This window comes from Pinus tabuliformis, chromosome 7 (assembly GCF_031772625.1).
Source record: "Pinus tabuliformis cultivar Carrire ecotype Pingquan chromosome 7, CPIR1, whole genome shotgun sequence".
NCBI classification, from domain to species: Eukaryota; Viridiplantae; Streptophyta; class Pinopsida; order Pinales; family Pinaceae; genus Pinus; species Pinus tabuliformis.
The window spans coordinates 2,034,967,806-2,034,992,893 of record NC_142293.1 but is presented as its reverse complement, the minus strand read 5'-3'; the positions used below and the strand labels follow the sequence as shown (position 1 = coordinate 2,034,992,893).

At 37.3% G+C, this 25,088-nt stretch overlaps 1 pseudogene; it reads right to left on the bottom strand.

Moving 5' to 3' along the window:
• The window catches only part of LOC149256671 (COBRA-like protein 1), a 46,547-nt pseudogene that overhangs the window by 7,536 nt on the left and 13,923 nt on the right, over positions 1-25,088 (bottom strand).

The following is a 25,088-nucleotide window of genomic DNA, read 5'->3' as shown; positions in this document are numbered from 1 at the left end:
GGCCACCTCATCAAATATGAGTTGTAAACAAATTTGAATTGCTCTTCTTAGCAACATAAATCCTCAAGGATAGTACCAGAACTCTTCAAATAGTTTTAGTTACCTTTATTTGTGTTCTGTTTTTGTAATATAATTTTCAGATATTTGTAGTAGCCCTTGATATTTTTATCAAGATATTTTGTAATAAAGTGTATAAATACTTCATCAATTGAAGTAATATGTGTGGGCTTTTGATGCCAAAAATCTTAACTCTGTAATAAATATTTTGTTGTATTTTTTCTAATGCAAGCCTTACGGCTCTAGTTTTGACATAATTTTGTGCTTCGAGTATGTTATTCTAGTTTTTCATATCTTATTTCTACACATGATAAAAGTGTTTATAGGAAGGTTGGCAAAATAATTATCTTTAGAAAGATATTTGTTTATTGGACTGTTCGTTCATTATAACTCCTCTTTAATTGGTTTTTGTTTTGTGCTCTCTAACAACCATTAAAAGAGATTATCTTATTAGGCTATTTGTCTGAAATAGCTCCTTTTAGAATTGGTTTGAGTTTGGCCATTCTGTTTCCCTTTAAATTTGTTTTGTTGGGCTGTAGAAATATTCTACACGCATCCAAATCTTCCTAGCGGTCAAGTAATTAGTCTAGCTACTCAATTATTAGGAATATCCTTACATTCTTTTGCTAAATCCTTATACAAATCAAATCATTTTGTTAGGCTGGAAGCTGACACTTTCAAAAGGAAGCCTATGAGAGAGCCTTTAAATCATGAGTAGGGATTATCATTGATCACCAACCACCCCCAATTAAAACCATAAATCTGGCCATTGTGCTTCAAATGCTATTGTTCAGTAACAAGTGAACAATGTTAAAGAAAGCCTCGTAACAACCAAGGGAGCCCCCTCTGGTTCAAGGGCTAGCTTGAACCTAAAGGTTGGTTGACTTGGTTTCCTGCCATAGTTTTTGCAGCCAAGCACTGCCTACGGGAAACAGGTAGAACGTATTGCATCACGATTACTCTTGAAATCATTTGTTTCATTGCTAATTTTTGAAATAATGCATTTCGTTCAAAATATTTTGATGATTTTTTTTTTTAATATATAGTTTTCTTTGCAAAAGTTAAGAAATAATGTAATTTTGATTTTTTTTAATGAGTGGTAAGAGTTACAAAATGTTTACATTATTTGTTGGTTTTTCTATCTTTTCATATTGATTATATGAAAATGACATTTGAGATTGTAAACCATTAAATTCTTTAACTCGAAGTGTTGTAGTAAACATCATACCTTGTCTCTCTTACTCTCCAATGTTAATAGGTTCATTGAGGTTGAATATGCAGTCCTCTTACGTTCACTTGACTTGTATTTTTGACATGTAGTGTTTATGTTTGGACCATGTTAAATGTGTTTATAGTTAATCGTAGGAAATAATACATTGTACAAAACAAAATTTTCATTCCAAACACTAGACTCACGACTGGTCTATATAAGAAGAACATGAAGAGCAAGGTAGAAAATGGGAAATTTCTTGACACAGACTTCAAAATTGGTAACAAATTAATGTTAAATCTCGTCTTCTAGTTCTTTCTCCTCCTTTGGATAATCTTCATCATCAATGGTGTCAATGTCCAAGTAGTTGTCAATCGGTATGCAGGTGGGCTTACACCATATTCTCCAATCTAGGGCTTGCTAGGCCCACGAGTAGTAATTCATGGTTCCACAGACAGAGCAATGCAAAAACTCATGCTTTTCTCACATCATGCCTCTTGTAGCCGACATACCAGCAAAGGCACAGTGTGGCACACTAAGGTCACACTTTGAACCACTCCACCATGAACTTGGATTTCATATGTGATTCCAACAATGGGATGTTGCATCTGAAGTTGCTGAAGAGTGGGAAGGCTGAAAGAGATGAGGATGAAAATGCAGGATTCAAGGTGATTGTGGTTATGAAATTTTTCACCGATGTCGGTAGCAAGGCTTGAAGATTCTGTTGTGATTTCGAGTATTCAGGTGGGTAAATGGAAGCTAGTTATCAGGTGTTTTCCTAAACGAAGTGCTGGTGACCTTCTGCAATGTTCTTGGAAATGTTGTAGCCACCCTATAGGAAATGGTCGAGCTCTTATAGGGCGTTTATGTGGCCAAGAAAGGTCGCCCGAACGAATGCGGTTCAATTTTAAAGATTACAATAGTCTTGTCTAACTTCCTTAGTGATCTAAAAATGAGATCTTAGATTAATATTAAGGTATTACAGACTCATGTGCAGGAATGCCTATATTACTTAGTGCAATGGGTCCAAAAGTTTGCGAATAATATAGACAATGAGCAGTTAGAGAAACATAATAGACAAACACACATCAACACAGCAAATAATCAAGGAGATCACCCAAAACTCTTGGGCTATGTCTCCTGGTCCAACTTTCAGTGGTGACCTCTCTATTATGTCTTCAAGAGCAGAGTTTTTACAAGTGTGAGCTCAAATCAAGTCTCAACACAACAGGAATAAACAACAGGGTTTTACTTGAATTCCTCAAGTCTTTCTGAGTACATAGACTCTCCCTCCCGCTCTTTGTCTTATGTTTTCTCTCTGTCTCAGCACTACCTGCCTTCTCACTGCCATTGACTGGCTTTTAAGTGTATCGGTGCTTGTCTGTTCGTCTCCCCTTTTGATCTCTCTAGCTTCCGAACTCTGTCCATTCAAATCCCTTATGAGCGTTAAACAATCATTGTGAAATGCCTTCAGGTATGGTGGCCACCTGTTTTTAAATGGAAAGGACCATTGGTGCAGTTGAAATCCCCGGGAACATGTTTCTTTGTTTACATAGAGAAATACACTAAAAACACTGAAAAACCTACAAAACGCTTTCTATCGGACTTCAAAAATCATTGAATCTACCCTACAATCCTTTTGGATCTGCCTTTGGTCATTATCGCAAGCCAAACATTGATCTGGGTGATCTCTGATCCAACGGTTGTTGTTCATTTCGGGCGGCTTATGCATACGAGGATTACCCACCGAAAAGGCAGTTTTCTCTCTCCAGCGCCAAGCCACGTGTCAGCTCCAGGCGCATTTTCTTTGTATTTCATTTATTTAATGAAAATGCTAAGATACATAGAAAAAACCTTTTTACTGGAACTCAAAATATATTAAATTTTATCCATAAAACCCTTCGGGTCCAACTATTGAAAGTCACATATTGTATCAGCACCGCTCCTTTGTATCGCTACGACGCGATATTGCGATGCAATATATTGCAATCGCATATCGCCTAGCCTTCGGGCCACGGGTTAAGTCCTTCTGTGTGCGTATTAGAGATGCGATATTTCGAGTAGAATTGGATCGTTGATTTGTGCACTTGATCAACGACCCTCGCTTAATTGCGTTGATCGCTATCGCGATTTCCGTAAGGCCGCCTCCGATGGACTCCGCTTGCCACCTCCGATTGCGATATGCCGATTAGATCTGGACTGTTGATCGGTCTGATCCGATGGCTCCTGTGCAATTTTGCTTTAGCCTCCGCTTAACTCTGTTTTTTCCATTTCTTCATGTTTTTCCCCTACGATAGTGTTTTCCGCCATTTGCTAATGTTTTTCCCTTGTGATAGTGTTTAAGTATATGAGGACTTAGAGGGTTTTAAGATCCATTTTGGATCACGCCTTCACACTGAAAAGCTTTTGGACCACCAAAAGTTGGTTTTTAGACATCGATCAAGTTAGGATACAAATTCTCCACTTGCCCAATTTCTATCCATCGTGCACTACTTGGTTTTGAACCTTTGAGATTGATTCTCAGGTACTCAACATCCCCGCTGCGTGTAGTTCTCACCTTCCTATCCAAAACTATGTCTTTCTGCAACTCATTGAGATATTCAGGGGACATACCATCAATAGAAGGCAACTGACTTTGCTCTTCAGGATCTTCAATCAATGACGGTTCATACAGTCTCAAGTTTTCTTAATTAACAACTGAATAGATATGCATATAAGCTGGCAAGTCAAGGCTAAAAGCATTTTCACCAATTTTCTCAAGTATCTTGAAAGGCCCATACCTTATTGGTTTTAGCTTCTTACCTTCACCTTGCATTATTTCTTTACTGTTGTACAGCCAAACTTGATCACCAACATGGAAACTATGCTCAATTCAATGCATTTCATGCCTTGCCTTGTACTTGGCTTGGCTTCTTTCCAGTTGTTCCTGCACTGCTTGGTGAATTTATTGGATCTGTTCAATGAACTTGGTTGCTTTGACCACATCACTATGTCCATCAACTGTTATGTCTTTACCAAAGACAAAATCCAAGGGAGACTTTGGTATAAAACCAAAACAACTCTCAAAAGGATATCTCTGAGTAGAAGAGTGTTTGGCACGGTTGTAAGCATGTTGCACATAACACAAATGCTCATTCCAAAGCTTGGGATGCTTGCTGCAATAACCTCTGAGCAACTGGATCACTGTCCTATTGACCACCTCTATTTGACCATCTGTTTGTAGATGAAATGTTGTGCTCTTCTTCAATCTGGTGTCCATCAACTCCCATAGACTTGACCAAAACTTCCCAACAAATCGGGAATCTCGATCAGATATAATAGAAGTGGATAACCCAAAATGAACCCATACATGCGGAAAGAAAAACTTTGATGTTTTTTCAGCTATAACCTGCTTCTTACAAGGTATCAAAATACACATTTTGCTGAACCTATACACAACAACATACAAATAATCATGACCTTTTCCAGATTTTGGCAATCCCCCAACAAAGTCCATGGAAATACTTTCCCAAGGATGACAAGGAACTAGAAATGGAGTGTACAAGCCTATTTTTCTATTACTAGGCTTGCTTTTAGCACACATAGTACACCCTTTAATATATCTAAAAATTGTTTCATGCATTCTTGGCCAATAACAGAACCTTTGCAACTGTGCAACTATTTTACTTACACCAAAATGACCTGATATGAGAGAAGTATGTGCTTCTCAGATTATGTTAACTCTTTCATTTTGTGGAATGCATAACTCTCCCAAATGATATAAGAGTTGGTCCTTAACATAATAATCTAATTCTTCTACTTGCTTGCCATGACTTAAAGTTGCATATTCATCTTTAAAATCTACATCTTGGGCATATTGTTCAATGTAAATGTCATGCATTACGGAGTTATGCTTAAGTATAGTAGATGCATTTATGATTGGTCTTGATAGCATATCTGCAACCTTAATGTGCATGCCCTTCTTATATCTAATGACAAGATGAAATTGTTGTAGAAAACCCATCCACCTATAATGTCTTGATTGTTGCAATTTAGTTTGTGAGTGCAAATATTGAAGTGGTTGATGATCTATATGTATGCTTGTTTCTTTGCCCATTAGGTAATGTTTCCACCTTTTCAAACTCTGTATTAATGCATACAATTCTTTATCATATGTGGGATAATTAACTACTGCAGAATTAAATGTCTCAGAATGATAGCATATAGGTTTACCGTGTTGCATTAACACTGCTCCCATGGCATAGTCATTGGCATCTATTTCAATCTCAAATGGACATTGAAGATCTGGAAATGCTAGTACTGCTGCTGTACTGATTTTTTCTTTTAAGGTGTCGAAGGCTTTCTGTTGTTTGCCTCCCCACTGAAACACCATTTTGAATCCTATTAAAGCATGTATTGGAGTTGCAATAAAAGAAAAGTTAGCAATAAACTTTCTCCAATATTGTGTTGCTCCCAGGAAACTCCTAACCCTTGTAGAAGATTTGGGTTTAGGCCAGTTCACAATGACTTCAACCTTAGAGGGATCTATCTTCAATTCACCACCCCCTACAATATGACCCAAATAATTTAAATATGTTTTGCCAAATTCACATTTTGACAACTTCACATAGAGATTTTCTTTTCTTAAAACATCTAAAGTCTACTTTACATGCTTCAAATGGTCTTCCCCTGTTTTACTGAAAACAAGAATGTCATCTAAATATACAATTACAAATCATCAATAAAAGGTCTGAGTGCATCATTCATAACTCTCATGAAAGTGGCAAGAGAATTAGTTAAGCCAAAAGGCATAACGAGCCATTCATACAACCCTTGATTTGTCTTGAAAGCAATCTTCCATGCATCTTGTTCTACAACTCTGAACTGATGATAGCCACTACGCAAGTCTAACTTGGAAAAGTAAACTGCTTCTTTCAACTGACCTAATAGATCATCAATATGAGGAAGAGGATAACGATTCTTCATCGTTATTTTATTCAATGCTTTATAATCAATGCACATCCTCCACAAACCATATTTCTTTCTCACGAGTATGATGGGAGATCCACATGGTGATGTGCTTGGCCTTATGAACCCTTTATCGAGCAGCTCTTGTACTTGCTGCTTTATCTTTGCATTCTCTAAAGCGGATAACCTATACATTCTGATGTTAGGTAAGGGAGCATCTTGCTGCAAATGAATATCATGTACTATTTCCCTTTTGGGTGGCAGACCTTTAGGTTCTTGAAATAGGATATCATATTCTAAAACAACTTTAACTAAATCAGCTTTCTGTTTAGCATCACAGCCTTCAAATAGATTGGTTTTATCAGGGTTCTTTTCCTTTACAACCATTAGGAAAAATTGCTTGCATGAATTCACAATTCTTTTCATCTGCCTTGAGTTTATGAGAGAATAGTCATTTTTGAGTTTACGAGCTCTTACAATATATTCTATTCCATATGTAGTGAGTTGATACTTATTTTCAACTCTATAGAAAATGGCTTTCCTATCATACAAGTAAGGACTTCCCAAAACAATACCACATATATCCAAGGGAACCATATCTAACTCAACCTCATCTACAAATGTTGACCCAATAGCAAACGTAAGTTTACATTGTGTTGTTACTTGTAGCTTTGCTTTATCACATACCTAACCTAATGGATATGGCTTCTTGTGAGGTATTGTTAGTAATCCCAACTTCTTTACAATTGTTTCAGAAATCAAGTTTACTTGTGATCCACTATCAAATAAAGTATCAATATTTTTGTGCTTGGAAATGAATATAATATGAAAAATCTCATTTCTTTTCCTCTCATTATCTTCATTATCAATAGATTGTGCATAATTACTTGTGGATGCTTCAAAATTTTTACCTTTTATACCTGTGGCTGTGACTGTTGTTTCATCGCCTGAGTTTAACCCCAAGTCTTTCTGAATAGCAGCAGCACTCTTCTTCTTCTTACAACCGAAATTCTTAGGTCTCAGCTCCAAATGTAAAGACCAGCAGTGTGCATCATTGTATCCATCCTTCCTACAATGAGTGCATGAAGGTTTGTCCTTCTGTACAATGTTTGTCTTCCTCTCCTTCCATTTCAGCTTCCTCCTTTCCTTGTTCTTGCTTGCAGAGTGTTTAGATGATCCCCCAACCTCTGGGTTCACATTCTTTCCTCTAGCTTCTAGATGTGTAGCCTGAACTGATACATCATCTAGGCTAGTGGGATTAAACTTGAGAATGGTGTGCTTCAAATGGCTACGCAGACCAGCTATATACTTCAACAAAGTTTCAGGTGAGTTTAGAGATATGCCTAGAGTTAAAGCTATTTTTCTAAATTCCTAGGTATAACTTTGTACACTTTGACCCTTTAATTGGCGAAGAGTTTGCCAACTCATCATTTCTTACTGCATATAAGCTAGAGGATAGAATTGTTTTTTGATGGCAGGAACAAATTCATTCCAGGTAGAAAGGATTTTACCATGTCTCTTCAGATCAACTTGTGTCTTGCCTTCCCACCACACTAGTGGAGTTCCTCCAAGTTGAAGGCTAGGCAGTTGAATATTTCTCCTTTCTGAATCAATGTTCTGCATCTTCCAATATACATCAAACTGTCTTATCCAGTTATCTAGCTTCTCTGCATTTAGTTCTCCATCATAAATTGGCAAATCAAATTTCACATATAATTTAATCAAATAAGTTTTCTTCGTTTTCTTATGAGGGCTAGGAGATGAGGATGATGAAGGTGATCGTGGAGGAGATGAGGGAGGAGGATTTTCCCCTTTCCCTTTGCCCTCTGGAGGGGCAACTAGAGAAGGTTCCTCTGCTCCTTTGTCTTGTTTGGGTGTTGAAGTTCTTTCACCTCGACCCTTCTTAAATTCCCACTACATCTCTTCCAACATGGTTCACATCGCCATAAAATTTCCATGAACTGAAATTCTGATTCCAATGGAGTTTCTTTTGCCATTCTCCTCCAAGGATAAACTCTTCCAATCTCTGGATTAGTCTCAACAAGTTATCCTTCTCCTAGTTTGAGATTTGACCTAGTTAGCATTCAAAATCCAGCGCAAGCTTGTCTAACCTTAACAAAAACCAAAACCAAAACCAAAAGCTCTGATACCACTTGATCTAAAAATGAGATCTTAGATTAATATTAAGGTATTATAGACTCATGTGCAGGAATGCCTATATTACTTAGTGCAACGGATCAAAAGATTGCAAGTAATATAGACAATGAGTAGTTAGAGAAACGTAATAGACAAACACATATCAACACAACAAGTAATCGAGTTCACCCAAAACTCTTGGGCTATGTCTCCTGGTCTAGCTTTCAGTGGTGACCTCTCTATTATGTCTTCAAGAGCAGAGTTTTTGCAATTGTGAGCTCAAATCGAGTCTCAACACAACAGGAATAAACAATAGGGTTTTACTTGAATCCCTCAAGTCTTTCTTCGTACACACACTCTCCCTCTCGCTCTATGTCTTATGTTTTCTCTCTGCCTCAGCATTGCTTGCCCTTTCTCTGCCACTGATTGGCTTTCAAGCCTATTGGAACTTGTCTGTTCATCTCCCCTTTCGAGCTCTCTGGCTTCCAGCCTCTGTCTATTCAAATCCCCTCTAAGCGTTAAAAAATCATTGTGAAACGCCTTCAGGTATGGTGGTCACCTGTTTTTAAATGGAAAGGACCATTAGCGTGGTTGAAATCCCCAGGAACACGTTTCTTTGTTTACACAGAGAAATACACTAAAAGCACTGAAAAACCCACAAAAACACTTTCTATCGGACTTAAAAAATCATCGAATCTGCCCTATAATCCTTTCGAGTCCACCTTTGGTCGCTATCGCAAGCCCACTATTGATCTAGGTGATCTCTCATCCAAAGTTTGATATTCATTTCAGGCAGCTTATGTGTACGGGGATTACCCACCCAAGAAGGCATTTTTCTCTCTCTCGCGCCAAGCCACGTGTCACCCGTGTATGGGATCGGGCAAAGCCCGTCCAATACCACTTACCGCCTAAATCTCGCTCATTACAGAACTCAAATAATATAAGGCTGCATGTATAAACCTTCGGGTTCGTTTTATTGCTTAGGGCACATTTTCTTTGTATTTCGTTTATATACATAGAAAAAAACCTTTTTACCGGAACTCAAAATATATTAAATTGCATCCATATAACCCATCGGGTCTGGCTATCCCAAGTCGCATATTGTATCGGCCCCGCTCCTTTGTATCGCTGCGATGTGATATTGTGATGCAATATATCGCAATCACATATTGCCTAGCCTTCATGCCGTGGGTTAAGTTCTTCTATGTGAGTATTAGCAATGCGATATTGTGAGTAGATCTGGACTGTTGATCTGCACACTTGATCAATGGCCCTCGTTTAATCGCGCTGATCACTATCATGATTTTCGTAAGGCCGCCTCCGATGGACTCCGCTTGCCACCTCCGATTGTGATATGCCAATTACATCTGGACCGTAGATCGGTCTCATCTGACGGCTCTTGCGCAATGTTGCTTTAGCCTCCGACTAGCTCTGTTTTCAACATTTCTTCATGTTTTTCCCATGCAATAGTGTGATAATTTTTTTCAATTGTGATAATGTTTAAGTATATGAAGACTTAGAGGGTTTTAGGATCCATTTTGGATCACTTAGGCCATTAATAGGTGTGTCGTTTACAGGTTTTCTTACCAATGCTCTGCATTTTTTTCGGAAGTATCAATTTGACATTTGATGATAATTCTATCATCTAACACATGAGATCAATGGCTCATAATGAGACATAGTGGCATGGAGGGTAGTTCTTCTCAGAGGGAACTCGTTACGACGTAATTGAAAATTTTCTTATATTTTCAGTTTGGAGAGATGTATTATTTATTCCATTCAAAATATGGAGTTGATATATAATGTCTAAAAAATATTAATAACAAAATTTATGTAAGTGTGGGTCACAAATCAAATGAAACAACAAATATTTTGATGAAGATTTTTTAATGTCATATTCTTTCAATGTTTATTATGTAGTTGACATATAATATTTACAAAATATTAATATAAAAAATAATACTGTATATGTATATAAAAAATGTTAATAATTAACAAACATATATATACAAAGAGAGAGATTTTTTTCTATTTTGGAATATGAGGAGGCATGTATCAACATTTTAATGTGGAGAATATGAATCATCAATGAAATATTTCAATGTCAACTATGTATATATTATATAAAATGAGTAGAAATAAAAAAATTCTTATACTTAAAACATTTTAGTAGTGCTTTTCTCAAAATAGCATAGATCCATCTTAATTCTAGATCTATTAGGAGTCAAAAGTAATCAAAGCTCTCGAGGTGCAAATTTTTCCTTAGGTTTTACATTAAAATAAATGTTTGCATCTTGAGAAATTTGATCCCTTAGACTTTTAGTAGATCCAAAATTAAAATGAATCTTCATAATAAACAATAATATCAAAATTTAATTAAAACAAAACAACAAAAATAAAAAATTCCATAACATAAACATAATTCATACACCAATTTGATATTATAAAATCTGAATATATATCTATATATATATATATATATAATTTAAAAATAACTTAAACTAATTTTATAAACTAAAACATTTCATAGTTTTACATCTAAACGTTTCATAACAAATATTGAAATTTATACTTAAAACAAATATAAATATATTACAAAATTATTAAATTGAACATACACTCACATTTTGAATCAAACAATAATTTATTAACTATTTTTTATAATTAAACCATTTATAAGATCCATATTTAGAATTTAATAAATTTCAATGTGATTCCTATTTTACATTAAAAATATATATATATGGAAATTATGTCATTTCACATATTTACAAGTTAATTCATTTTTATTAAAAATATCTATTAATATACGTTAAGATGTTTTTTATTATATGTATATTATTAATTTAAATTGAGTAAATAAACTAGTAATATAATCATTGATAAAATTTGATAAATATTAATTTATAGTAAGTATTACTGTACTTATTTATCATTTTAATCAAATTTGCAGTTTATTCATAATATTTTTTTATTTAATTAAAAATAAATAAATAAAATTATAAATACCTTTTAACATATTTCAATAGCTAATGATTAATAATCGTTATATATAAAAAATAAAAGTTCAGTGAGAGATTCTTAAAATAAATAAAACCTTGGTCATTAATTCAATTAGGAAAATTAAAATATACTACATTAACATGATTGAACATTTGTATTAACAAGGGGGTTTGTGGGGCAGCGATTTCTTGCCTTGAAATGAAATAATGGCGAAGAGGAGACCGTGATTCAAATGATCACTTTTCCTATTGGGATTCATGTGGCCTTGCTTGAATCCAAAGAAAGGAGAATGGACAAGAAGATACCATGAGTGGGTTAAAAGGATTGCTTCCCTTGCCGAAAGAAGCCTAGTTTTCAAATGATCGCATGATCACTAAGCTTGCCTCAAGGAAGGGGGCACAAGAAGAAAATAGATAGCCTGGTTCAAATGATGATAGCTTCGATTGTTGGAGCTTAGGGTGTGTTCATAATCTAGCTAAGGTTGATTATATCAAGTGTGAGTACTATAATCTAGCTAAGGTTGATTATATCAAGTGTGAGTACTAGGGAAAACTAGCTAAGCTTATTCTAGTCGGAACTATGCATAGATCTAGGTAAATACAAGAGACATGAAACAAAGCATTCATTTACCATTGAGGTGAAAAGCATGCAATTCTTATTAGATATATCGATGATTTGGTTTTATGTGCTCTGGTCCAAAGAGATGCTTATAAAACTATCCTACGTTAGAACAAAGACTCATCACTATGGTGCAGGTATATGAAGATCATCGTGCCTTGCTATGACACAATGAGGCCCTGAAAATGCACTTCAAGGCTCCAATAAACAAGCCCACCCTCATGCTCCTCCAAATCATGATTCCATGGGTGAATGAATATTGAAAGGTCAGCATGATGGGTGAATGAATCTATCCACACTGTTGAGAATAAATCGAAGTCTCCTAGTCCTAAGCTATGCTCAGGCAGGTAAGGTCCTCACTGGGATGGGTAGAAATGGTCGTTGAGAAGAGTTTTGTGTTTCTCATTTTTGTGGTGTGGGGAACCAGTATGTAGCGAGTAGCAAGTGAAATTCGATTGATCGAGAGCCCCATATCCATTCAGCGATCCAAAGCGAGGAGTAGAAGAAAATTATTCGAGACATTTTTGCTCATACAATTTTATTATGAAAAACTCTTCTCGATTGCACTAGATGCCAACAATATCTAGTAAGATATCAGCTACTATGTTTGTGGGAGCACTACATAAAACTCTTTCTATTCATTAAAACTTGGGGCGAGACAGAGCATAATCTTGTACCACAGTGGCATAGCCATACAAATAGGTCCCTAATTGGTGGATCCCACATCTGCACCAATCTTAGCCCCACCCCGAGTGACAATATTAATGCCTATGTATCCACGACTTGCTGAATCGTCAGATAGATAGGGAAACAAAACTGAATTTTTATTATTATCACCAAATGTTGCATCATGCTACATCTATTCACCAATTTGGGCAGTTGTTAGTGTCGCCCTTGTTTGGAGCATCACTACTATTTAACCTCGCATGAAACAGGTGGTTGGACAATGTAATGAACATAATTTGTTGTTTCATAATATAATCAGCGTGGATCTTTGTCCTCCTTAGTCTTTTCATTCATCATTAGAAACACAACCACGTATCTCTCATGTGATCAACACCAACCTGCATTCATACCAAATGCCATATTCATTGAGTGAAATCTTGCACATTAAGGGTGGCTAATGTGACAACCACATCACTGTCAAGGCAAAAAAGATGAAATTTTATAGAGAGTAGAGCTCGTGTCCTCCCCTGGGCACAATTAGGAGACTAGTAACCTCATATTGTCATTAAGAAGACCAAAAAACTTAGATTGATTGTAGCAGCTTCATAGCGAGTATAGAACTTTGTTGGGGTAGTGTTTTGACAAATCCCTGTGGTAACAATCTTTGTGACACTAGAAATGGTTAGGCCATTTTCGATACTTTTTACCAATCTATGTGACACTAGAAACGTGTAGTCCCTTTTCGATACTTTGTGGCTGGTACTCTTAAAATCCCTTGCTTTCTAAAGTATAACTATGAAGTTCATTGACTAAGAGAGCTTGATGCTGCAAAACATGTTGAAGAGGAAGCATTTCAAATGACAAAAATTGGTTGGATGGTATTTGACCGAAGTGGATCTATTTAATGCATCCGGTGGGATATTCACTCAGGATGGCAGTGCGAGTTGAGGGAGGAGCAGTTCATTTGCGGTGAAGGGTCTCCTATCAAAAATAACTTTCATTTTGTGCTGGTAATTCTGAAGGTTTCCACTCAACTGTTGATCCAAGATCTTTTACTTACAGATGCCTCAGAATTACATATAACAGATTTAATTAACCATGGAACTTAAAAGCACATAAAGAATACAAAAATAACAAGAAGAGCTTCAAAACATGAGAAAATTATTTGATTACGGAGTTCGTCCAATTTGGTCTATGTCTTTGGGCCTTGCTCAATAGTTGGGAGGCATTCATTCATTAAATGGCATGGAAAGAAAGAAGTACAAGAAGATTTTTATATAAAACATCCTTATACGTCCAATCTGGAAGATGGACGAAGAATGGAGAGCCTAGCTTTATAAATGGACAGTACTACTAAATTCATAGTGAAGAATCATGAAAAAAAGCCTATCCAAACTCCCAATTTGGATAATCGGGCCTTATACAACTTCTGAGAACATCCTTGCTGCTAAGGCAAGGTCCCGGCTTGCTGCCAAGGTCAGGGTCTGCTGCACAATAGATTCTGAATTAATCGGCCAATCCTCTCTACCTTTCTCTGACACGGATGGTCCTTTATATAAGCTGGCAAAAAAATCCCTTAATACTTCGGCAATTCCAAACAAACGTCGAAGTTTAGCAAGTGGGCAATTCCAACATAGGTTCTCGGGGCCCTAAATAGTGTGTGGAAACAACTATTACAAACGTAGAAAAAACCACCATCGAATAGTCCAAACATATCGTTCATTTTAAACCTCAAATCTAGGGACAATACAAACAATTGGTGCTTCCTTGAACCGAGCGGCATTAGCAGAGAATGAACATTTTTTTCAATCAGCAGACAAAGGTGTGCCTTTTACATTAAGCAATCAACACAAGGTAATAAAGGCAGATCCATCAACAATTATAAACTGCAGTATAATAAATATCGCATCCGAGATCCATTGCAAATTGGAATCGGCGAATAAACCAAAACCCATACATCAGGCGCTCTATGGACCCACTAGGATTATTAACATAATGTATAAAATATCGTGTCCAGAAGCCCCATCGCAAATCGCAATTGGCGAGGTGTTACTTTATGAAATTGCTCCTGTTGCGATCTGTGATTGCGATTCATCACATCACAACCTGAATTGCTACGGGGGATGATTCCTTAATCTTTTGCGATGTACGATTGCCATATCACAAATCACAACCCGATTCTGCGATTTTGATATATCACATTGCAACTTGGCTTGCTCCAGGGGCTGATTATTTCACCTTTTCCTATTGCGATGGGCAATCACGATTTGATCGCATCACCACCTTGGGAAGATTTTCCTTAAGCCCTAACGTCTTACTTTTGTGATATGAAATATGTGGGACCAATGGAAACATGCCAGTTGGTGCTTCCCCATTCGCTAAAGAGTCTTGCCACATTATCTTCTCCTGCCACCTGCCCAAGTCAAACCTGACCTTTGACTTGCTCTAACTTCTTCAAATTAACTTGGATTTGAGTGTCATTCACACTGTAGGAATCCGGATTACGAGCACTTCAATCCAATCCTAAGTTTATCTAGATTCTGCCACTTTGAGTTTTGATCCTTCTTACCATGCCACTAGTACTTTATGAAGATCCACCTAGATCAATCCTCTCCACTAAGAGATTTTGGACCACCAAAATCCTTCTCAATCAATTATAATGTGAGGAAATTGCTTCATCACCTTTTTCTTCATCCATCGAGCTTTACTTGGATGCATTCCTTTTGAAGCCCACACAAATGTATCCATGACACTCTTTGTGTCCTTGCCAAACCACACTTTCAACCACCTGCATAGAAATTTGGTACATCCTTTGCAATCATATACAAACCATACATTACCTAAACAAACCCTCACTTGCCAATCATTTATAACACATACTCTTTGTTCAAGGATTACATAATAAAAACCAATACCTCAACTATTCATAAGAAAAGGCCGCAAACATCATCGTTGTGTTTTCAAGTGATGGGAAACACATCATCACTTTTATATTTACTTTCCACTCATGATTTACAAATCGTGGCCATAACAAGCCACTATATCTAAAAAAACCATATTTTACTTAATAAAGAAGACCACCATAAATGTGGTGTATTCGTTTGTTGATCATTTTCACCCGTTGGATTTTTAATTGCTACCTCCTCAGCACGAAACATATTGTGTGAGGCTCCGTTTTGTACCACCTCATCGTAGTGACTTCCATAGTTCTTTCTCCTCCAAACTTTCTGAATCGTCTTGGAGTGCTTTCCTCTGATGTGCCTCCGATGATGGTTTATGGATCCCTCAGTGTCACTGAAATGTATTGAGGTTCCCTCATCATTTGTCATCAGTAGGTCGCTGGATGTTTTGGAGCATTCCCTAACTTCCTTCCTGACATACCCGAGTCGTGCATGATGAGGAAATTCCTCCACTTTGATGGGGCTTATGATGTCGTGGCCATTAATGCCGAGGCCTTTCCCATGATATCTGTTACTGGGAAAACTAGTGTCTATTCAGAACTGCTAGTCCCACTAAGATGGGTAGCTATCTTAGAAACAAACAAACTAAAGTCACTTGCACTTTCCTTTACGAGAGATAAATGAGAAATAAGTAGAGAGTACCAACCTCAGTCTTTCGCTTGGCTCCTTGCTTGTTTCCTTTCCCCTTCGACAGAATCTCGCCACTGCTTCCTTACATGTCCCGCTTCAAAGAGCACCTATAGAGTCACAGTAGCATAATACCATCAAAGCATAGAGATCTATCACTATAAACAATATAGGATCAGATATATATTGACCATACAAATGCATATATTAACACAATATTTAGAGATACACAAGAATATGGAGGAAAACTCAAATAGCTTTATTGATAAAAGTAGCAGAAGAGAGGATTACAACCACTTGGTCTGACCCAGCGCCATCCTCCCAGCTTGAAAGCCCTCTTCACCTCAAACAAAGCAAGATCACCCAACAATGTCTTCAAAGAGAAACTAGCAGCACCTCTTTGCAAATTACCAAATTCCAACCTTTGGATCTCTGGGATGAGGGATCCATATATAGATATTTGCAGGGGGGTGAGTTAGCTTCTGGGATTTTGATTAGTGTCATGTCTCTGATAGTTCTTGGTTCCACTTGGAGATTTCATGATCTCTTACTCATCCTTGGGCGAATTCAGGGAGGCAAGTGTCAAATGAGTAGCTTCTAGAAGATTCTCAGGGTCTCTGCCTAGCAAACTGCTTGTGCCATTTGTCTTCTCTCACTCATCGCACCCTACAGAAGGGCCTTCCAGTATGCATCGCACTTTTTGCATGTGGCAGGTGAGATGCATCGCACCCTTAGCACTAGGCAGTCTGTATGGTCCTGCGTTGACCAGTTCTGAGTAGTTTTTCATGGAAAACTTCTGGGAGATGATGTAATCAGCTGACCTTGCTCCTTTAGGGTATGAAACAAAATGTTTAGGGACTTAGAAGCCCTTGGTTTATGGACATATGTTATTGCGGTTGCAGTGCCCAAATATGTTTATAACAATATCCCATTTTCTTCAATAATTTGGATACGATACCTGTAATATGTTTTTCAAAAATAGCGAAATCATCATTACGGAAGGTAGATGAAGCTCAAGAGTCACTTTTTACATCAAGGTGGTTATGTTGCAACCTTTACAAGGGTTTATCCTTGGCCTACAACTGGTGTAGCAACCTCTGTTTCCCCCTTTTGACTTCTTGTAGGAGTCTCCTTAGCTCAGTATTTTCTACTTGAACGCTTTGGTTGATCTCATCAAGTTCCTGGAGCCATGCCGCATTAGGTGTCCTTTTCACCTTTGGTAAAATATCTATTGAGACCTTTGTTTCATCGCTTGAGTCAGAACCCAAATCGATGGTGCATCCACTCCAATCCCAAGAGTTAAAATATTCCTTTCGTCATCGGAATCTGACCCTAGGTCAATTGGTCTACCTCAGGTAAATCTTGCAGTTTTGACCTTCCCGTCTTCCTCTGATTCAGACTCGTGATCCTGTTGTAGGGTGGTAGTTTTCTTCTGCCTGTCCCTTCTTTCATTCCTCCTAGGCCTAAGCTCAGGGTGCAGTTTCCAACAATTTTCTTTGTTGTGTCCCTCTTTCTCACAATGTGTATAAGATGGCTTTGCTCCTCTTCTCTTGGTTGTTGCAGCTCTTTTTGGGTGGTCATTTTGTTCATGCACCCCCCTTCACTCAAGATGCATGGCCTTCACACTCGCCTCATCGATAGTGGCAGGATCGAACAATAATAATGAATGTCGTATGTAACTATGTAAGGAACCGATATACTTAGTTACAATCTCTGGTGAATCTACTAGAATGCTCAAATTCAATGCGTGTTTCCTAAATTCTTTGGTGAATTTTTTCACATTTTTACCCTTGCTTTGCCTTAGGTTTTTCCACTCCATTAATGCTTTTTGTTTATATCCCAGATGGTAAAACAGATTCTTCAATGCAGAAACAAAATTTGACCATGAGGAAAAAAGGTTACCCATTTTTTTGCTGCCTTGCAATCTACTATCCCACCAAACGAGAATGGTGCCACTTAGTCGAATCGATGCCAACTGGATCTTTGCCTCATCTTCCTTGATCTGTTGGATCCGGCAGTAGACCTCAATCTGCCTAATCCAATTGTTGAGCTTTTCTACATTACACTCTCCAGCACACATAGGCAAGTCAAACTTTACATATAGTTTAAGGAAAGGTTTCTTAGATGTATGTCTGGAATCGCGATTGGAGTGATGAGAACTATCACTTGAAGAAGGAGAGGGAGGGGGATCTTCTCCACCATCAACTTGATCTACCAATCTGCGATCATATGCATCTCTTTTTCTTGTGTTGGAGGGCCTTCTCATACTCTAAAAACAGTTTGTCCACTTTCTCAGCCATATTGTAGAATACCTTGTGGAATTATGTTCTTCTTCCCAATGAGCCTCTTCATTTGCCATGTTTCTTCTTCGTTGTGTATGTCTTGCTTCTGGTTCATAGGACTTAAGCTTTCCTTATCCTTTCCACAGTTTGTTTTGGGTTAGCATATACTCATGCAATTCACATCAAAAAAGAATTATTGTGACACCAAACTTGATCCAAGACTCTTTACTTATAGATGCATTAGAATTTCATATAACATAGCTAATTAACCATGGAGCTTAAAAGCACATAAATAATATGGAAATAACCATAAGAACATGAAACCATGACACAATTATTTGATTACGGAGTTCATCCAATTTGGTCTACGTCTTCGGGGCCTACTCAATAGTGGTGAGGCCTTCATTCATTAAATGGCATGACAAGAGAGAAGTACAAGCATATTTTTACATAAAACACCCTTATACCTCCAATATCGAAGATGGACGAAGAATGGAGATACCAGCTTCAAAAACAAATAGTACGAGTGAACTCCTAGCAAAAAATCATGCAAAAATCCCTATTGAAACACCCAATTTGGATAATCATACCTTCTATAACTTCTCGAAACCTCCTTGCTGCTCAGGTAAGGTCCTAGCTTGCTGCCAGCGTCACAGTCTGATACACAATAGATTTTGAATTAATCAGCCAATCCTCTCTTCCTCTCTCTGACATGAATGGTCCTTTATATAAGCTGGTAGAAAAATCCCTCAATACTCAGGCAGTTCCAAACAAATGTCAAAGTTTAGCAAGCGGAACTTTCCAACAGAGGTTCTCGGGGCTGTGAGTAGTATGTCGCAACAACCCTTACAAACATAAAAAAAAAACTCCATCGAACAATCCAAACAGACTGCTCATTTTAAACCTCAAATCTGTGGACAATACAAATAATCGGTGCTTCCCCGAACCCTGTGACTTTAACAAAGAATAAGCGTTTTTTTCAATCTGCAGATAGAGGTGTGCATGTTACATTAAGCAATGAACATAAGGCAATAAAGGTGTACCCATCAGAAATTATAAACTGCAGTATAACAAATATCGTATTCGAGATCCATCGCAAATTGCAGTCAACGGATAAACCAAAACCCATACATTAGACGCTCTGTGGACCCGGCACGATTATTAACATAATGTATAAAATATCGTGTCCAGAAGCCCCATCGCAAATTGTAATCGGCGGGTTGGTACTCTATGACACTTCTCCTGCTACGATCTGCGATTGTGAATCATCGGATCACAACCTCAATTGTTCCGGCGACTGATTCCTTAACATTCTGTGATGGTGATTGTGATATCGCAAATTGCAACCCGAGTCTACAATTGAGATATATCTCATCGCAACTTGGCTTGCTCCACGGGGCAATTCTTTCACCTTCAACTTTTGTGATGGGTGATTGCGATTTGATCGCATCGTCACCTTCGGGCCTATTTTCCTTAAGCCACTACCTTTTACTTTTGTGATATGCGATATGCGGGTCCAATGGCAACCTACCACTTGGCACTTCCCCATTTGCTGAAGAGTCTTGCCACATCGCCTTCTCCTGCCGCCTGCCCAAGTCAAACCTCATCTTTGACTTGCTCTAACTTCTTCATATGAATTCAGATTTGAGTTTCGTTCACACCGTAGGAATTAGGATGACGAGCATTTCGATCTGATGCTAAGTTTATCTAGATTTTATGAGTTTGATTTTTGAGCCTTCTTACCATGCCACTAGTATTTTCTAAAGATCCACCTTGATCAACTAGTCACTAGTTTGTTGCATTTCAATAACTTGGTTGACTCTCTTGATAAGATCATTTGGCTTATTCTGCATCATAACTAGCATAGAAAGTTGAACATATATCCCAATTTCTATTTAGGTAGTCTCCTATAACTGCAATATAACTGATACAGAGTCTTTGTGTCTGCGTTAAATGGTGTATTCATCTAAGTGCGAATACCTGCGATTGAATGTACGGATATCTGCGTTGATTGACTTGTTGAATCTGTATTCTATGTGTTTAAATGTTGGTTCATTGGTTTGTTGAGGCTTCACGGAAATGGAGATCATGCTTTGGGTCATTCCTTATATATGTAAGTGTCAGTCATTCATTATCATTCGATGGGAATTGGACGATATTTGATTGACAATTAAACGTGCCCTTTCATTCTTTGAAAGAAGTAACTATCGGTCATGAATTATATACGTAATAACACTAGATTCAATTTTCTAATTAGAATTCTTTCTCTTATTATATGAGAGAGATTTTATTTCTAATTACACAGGAGAATATGATATAAGCTTTTTGTTATAGCTAATAGAACCTTAAGCGTAGCGTCAAAGAAGCATTAAGATAAGCCTCTCGGAGGGTATCATGTTTTGAAGCTCTTGAGAAGTTGTTAGGTGTTGTGATCTGCTAGAGCTTATCTAGTCTACCGTTCTAATAGTTGTTAGGTGTTGGAATATGCCGAGAATTGTAGAAATTTGTAAACCTTGGGTGTAAATGGTGACTTGCAATCAAACTTCATTGTTCACGAATCATAGGATGCTTTGCGTGATGTGAGAAAACCATCATCTTCATCTTTAGATCCATCAACTTCAAGGCATGGTGGACACGACCCTGTTATTGAATTGTTGTACTCCCCCTTCATGCATCACCCGACTATGCTCACTAAGCATGGATGATAACTCATATGGAGAGGTAAGAAGCTCTAGTCAAGATTCTGTCTTTTTTCTTTTTCGTTTCCATTAGTTTCTTTCATGTTACCAATATCCTAGCTATGTTGTAACCTTTGCTTTTGTTGCCTTTGCTCGTGCTCCTACTAGTCCTACTACTATCTCTGGAACTCACTCAAATGTTGGTGATGGTTTATAGGGGAAGAGAGCGAGACAGAAACAATTTACACAACATCCTCATTTCGGTCTATGCCACTGAGGCCGAACACCAAGTTGAGGAAGAGAATCTCACATCTCATGTTAACTAGTTCATGCAAGATAGAAATTCACAGTTTAGCCAACTAACACCCATGATGACCGCTATTCAAGGACAGATGAATTGGATGAATTTGATGGGGGTGAGTTTAAGGACTCTCACTAATCAGCGTGAAGCTTCCAACCCTCAACAAACACCCGAACGCTTCCAACCCTCAACAAACACCCGAAAGAATAGACACCACAACAACATGCAGGAGCTCGCACCGCAACATGCATCACGTGCTGTACCACCTCGAAAAGTACTTTAGCTTAGCATTATAACATTTCATAACATTTAATATATGTTAAAGTGTTAAACTAATTCTAGCATTAGTTTACATTAGTGAAACATATTTCCCAAATAAGGACACATAATATATGCTTTTGGCCTCTCCACCTCCGGAAGAGCGCGGAATAAAACGGCGAAACCATATGGGCCTAAAAACTTTGGTTATAAGTAATTGAGAGTAATAGCAAACATGTAAATAGATAAATTAATGTTTTAACATCGCCATTCTATTACAATAGTCTCGGTAGTGTCTTTGACAAAGACTAAAAATATATAAAGATAAGAAAAAACACACTTTAATCCATGAAAATATATATGATATATGATTTGTACAATATATTAATACATCCAATTTAAAAAGTAAAAGAATGAAAACATTAAAAAGATTATCTTATAAAGAAAAGATTTACAAAATGATATAGTCTCCTAAAAATCTACATGAAGACACTCTAGTTTTGGCGTTGGCTTGATGATTGGCTCCAAACCTGGTGTATATTGAGCTTGTAACATACAATAAATTTAAAAAAATTAAATTAAAAAGGAAAAATACCAAAACCAAAGTTACATGATGAAATTAAACCAATTATTTTATCGATAAAATGGAAAAATTATTTGTAAAATATGAAAAAACAGTAAAGAACACATAAAAGTATGGTATGCGTCTAGGCAATCGGGATAGTGAATGTCAGCACTGTGTATTCTTTGGGATAATCTCTAGATCAAATTCTTGTAGGATTCGAGTCAAAATCTAGCCCTATACTGTCACTGAGTCAGTCAGAATCTCTATATTTATATATGGACGAAGATTGTTATAGTGTTTAATAATTCATCTCTCCGAAAAGGAAACGGTCAAGCAATCAAATCGTGTAGATCTCACGCATGAAAAATTTGTAACTCAATGAGAAAGGAATGCGTTGTGTGATAAAAGTCACAGAAATTGGATTCGGATTCTGCTGAGAAGGACTCTACTTCACATTCGTCAAACTTAGGGGAAGGAATTAGAGCCTCCACTAGAAGGATAGACGCGCTTATGAAGCCTAGGTCATGAATTATTTTTTACAATAAAAACAAATAATAAGCGGCCAAGCTACATATTAAACTTATTTACTTATTGTAATTATTTAGTTTTTTTTTAACTATTGTAATTATTTAGTTTTTTTATACAATTGTCTAATGCAAATTGGTAATAACATCTGACCTGTACTGGCCTCTATAACCTCTAACTAGGTTCGGTGCAAACACCAGCAGCGATATGGCAGCCAAAGCTACTGTAACAACCACAACTACAACCAAAATTGAACTTAACGACGCTTCCCTCTGCAGGACAGGGACACTGTTAGGCAGTGTAGGATATGTATCTGGTGGTGGCATTATACAATAATCACCGTTGAAGTACACCATCCGAGGAAATGCCAATCTCTGTTTGAAAGTGAATGTCTGAGAATTGTTCTGGAGGAGCGTTTCAGTCGACACTCCCCGTTGGTCCATTTTCCATGAGCAAATCGTTGATATATTCTAGTCCCCAAAATAATGCAGTATCATCTGCAAAAGCATCAGCACAGGCATAGAAAAATGACTTGGGAATTTCAGTGCAAAATTGATAGTTGTCATTTAGAAGCAGAAAGGAAAGGATAAAGCTGTAGTGGCAATGGGTTACTTAGAGACAGAGACCCATATAGAATCAGTGGGTTGTATTTGAAACTGAAAACTCCAGTCAAATTGTCAAAATTTGGATGCCTAATAATAATGTTCCAGTTACTGTAATTCATTCTGTAATTAAAATTTATAACAGTGACTTTCACCTTCCAGTACAATTTATAGTTCTCCTTGACGTGCCAATGTATTTGAATTGGGCACATGTGAGTTGTGCACTGCAAAAGGGTTTTGTTGTTCTGGGGTGTGTCTATACCCGGTGTCTTGAGATATGGGGAATCTCCCCTGGAACACACAAAAAAATTCTATGATCTCTCTGTCTGGCCCATAAAATTGAAAACGAAAAGCACTCAGTAAAAGTTTGGTAGAATTGGCATACTTAATACAATTGCCCGGCTGACTGATACTGTTCTGGCAGGCACAGGAACACACTGAACGGGGGACAACAGTGTCGCTGTAGAAAGATGACAAGGCTACACAACAGGTAGCAGCATGATGAGCTATAAATTGTGAATATGTGTAGGTCAGTTTCCAGGTCACTGCAACAAATTAAACCCAATAATCACATTAACCCAAATGCATAGAAAATGGTACGTCATGAACATTGGCATTGGCCGTATAAATCAACTAATATTTATCTCATTTCTATCTGTTAAACTGAAATATTAGCCAAATCTACTAGAGAAAAAAATATATCGATTAAATTGAAATATTTCTAAAATCAACCATCAAAATGTTAAAGATGAATGTGCCTACTTAAAGCTTGAGTGTAACGGTGCCCAGTTTGACTGATAAACTTGCTGGGTTTAACGAGCTTGGCAGGACCACAAGTATATCCAGGGCCAGGTGTATTGAGAGTGAAATTCTGGGGCAAGCCAACAGTTGCAGCACTAGTCCCACCGCTGCCAACGGTCAGTTGGAAGGCTGCCACTGATGTCGCAGGATACTGGGCATAAGTTGATATGACTCCCCCTCTGCAGCAATTTGCAACTTGCTGGTCGTAAGGAGTTTCAGGGATCAAATCGACAATAGTAGGACTCTGAAAATTGTTGGAAATTTCTGGTAATTTCAAACAATTATTGAAGAGAGAAAATGCTCTGTTTTTGCCACAGGACCTTTAACACATGGAAGCAAATAAAATTTCTGACCAAAGCAGAGTTTCTGAACCAAAATAAACTTGTATTAATTCATAAAGTGCATGATACAAATTTCTTCATCTCTCTCAGAGAGATTCACCAAGAACTTTCACAAAAAAAATTACTGTGCCTCTTTTACAAATAATTTTACACTGCTGTGTAAAATTTTCATTCACTCCTATGTGAAAAACTTTTACATTTACTGCTATAAACTGAGAAATTCTTACATTGGTTTACTGCCAAAAAAAATCTTTCACAGGAATTTTTCATTACATTCAAGCTGCTGGGTTTTCACATTGCATATTCAATAATAAAAAAAAATTACATTACTCTTTTTCACTGCTGTGTATTTTTACATTGCTGAGTAAAAATCCTCCATTCGTTTTGTGCTGCTGAACATTACATTTCCCTTTTCAAAATTATTCCCTGTTTTTCTTCTTGGATGGGGCGAGCCCTTTCTCTTTTCATACTGTGTGCAATACAAAAAGTCAACACCAACAAAATATATCGC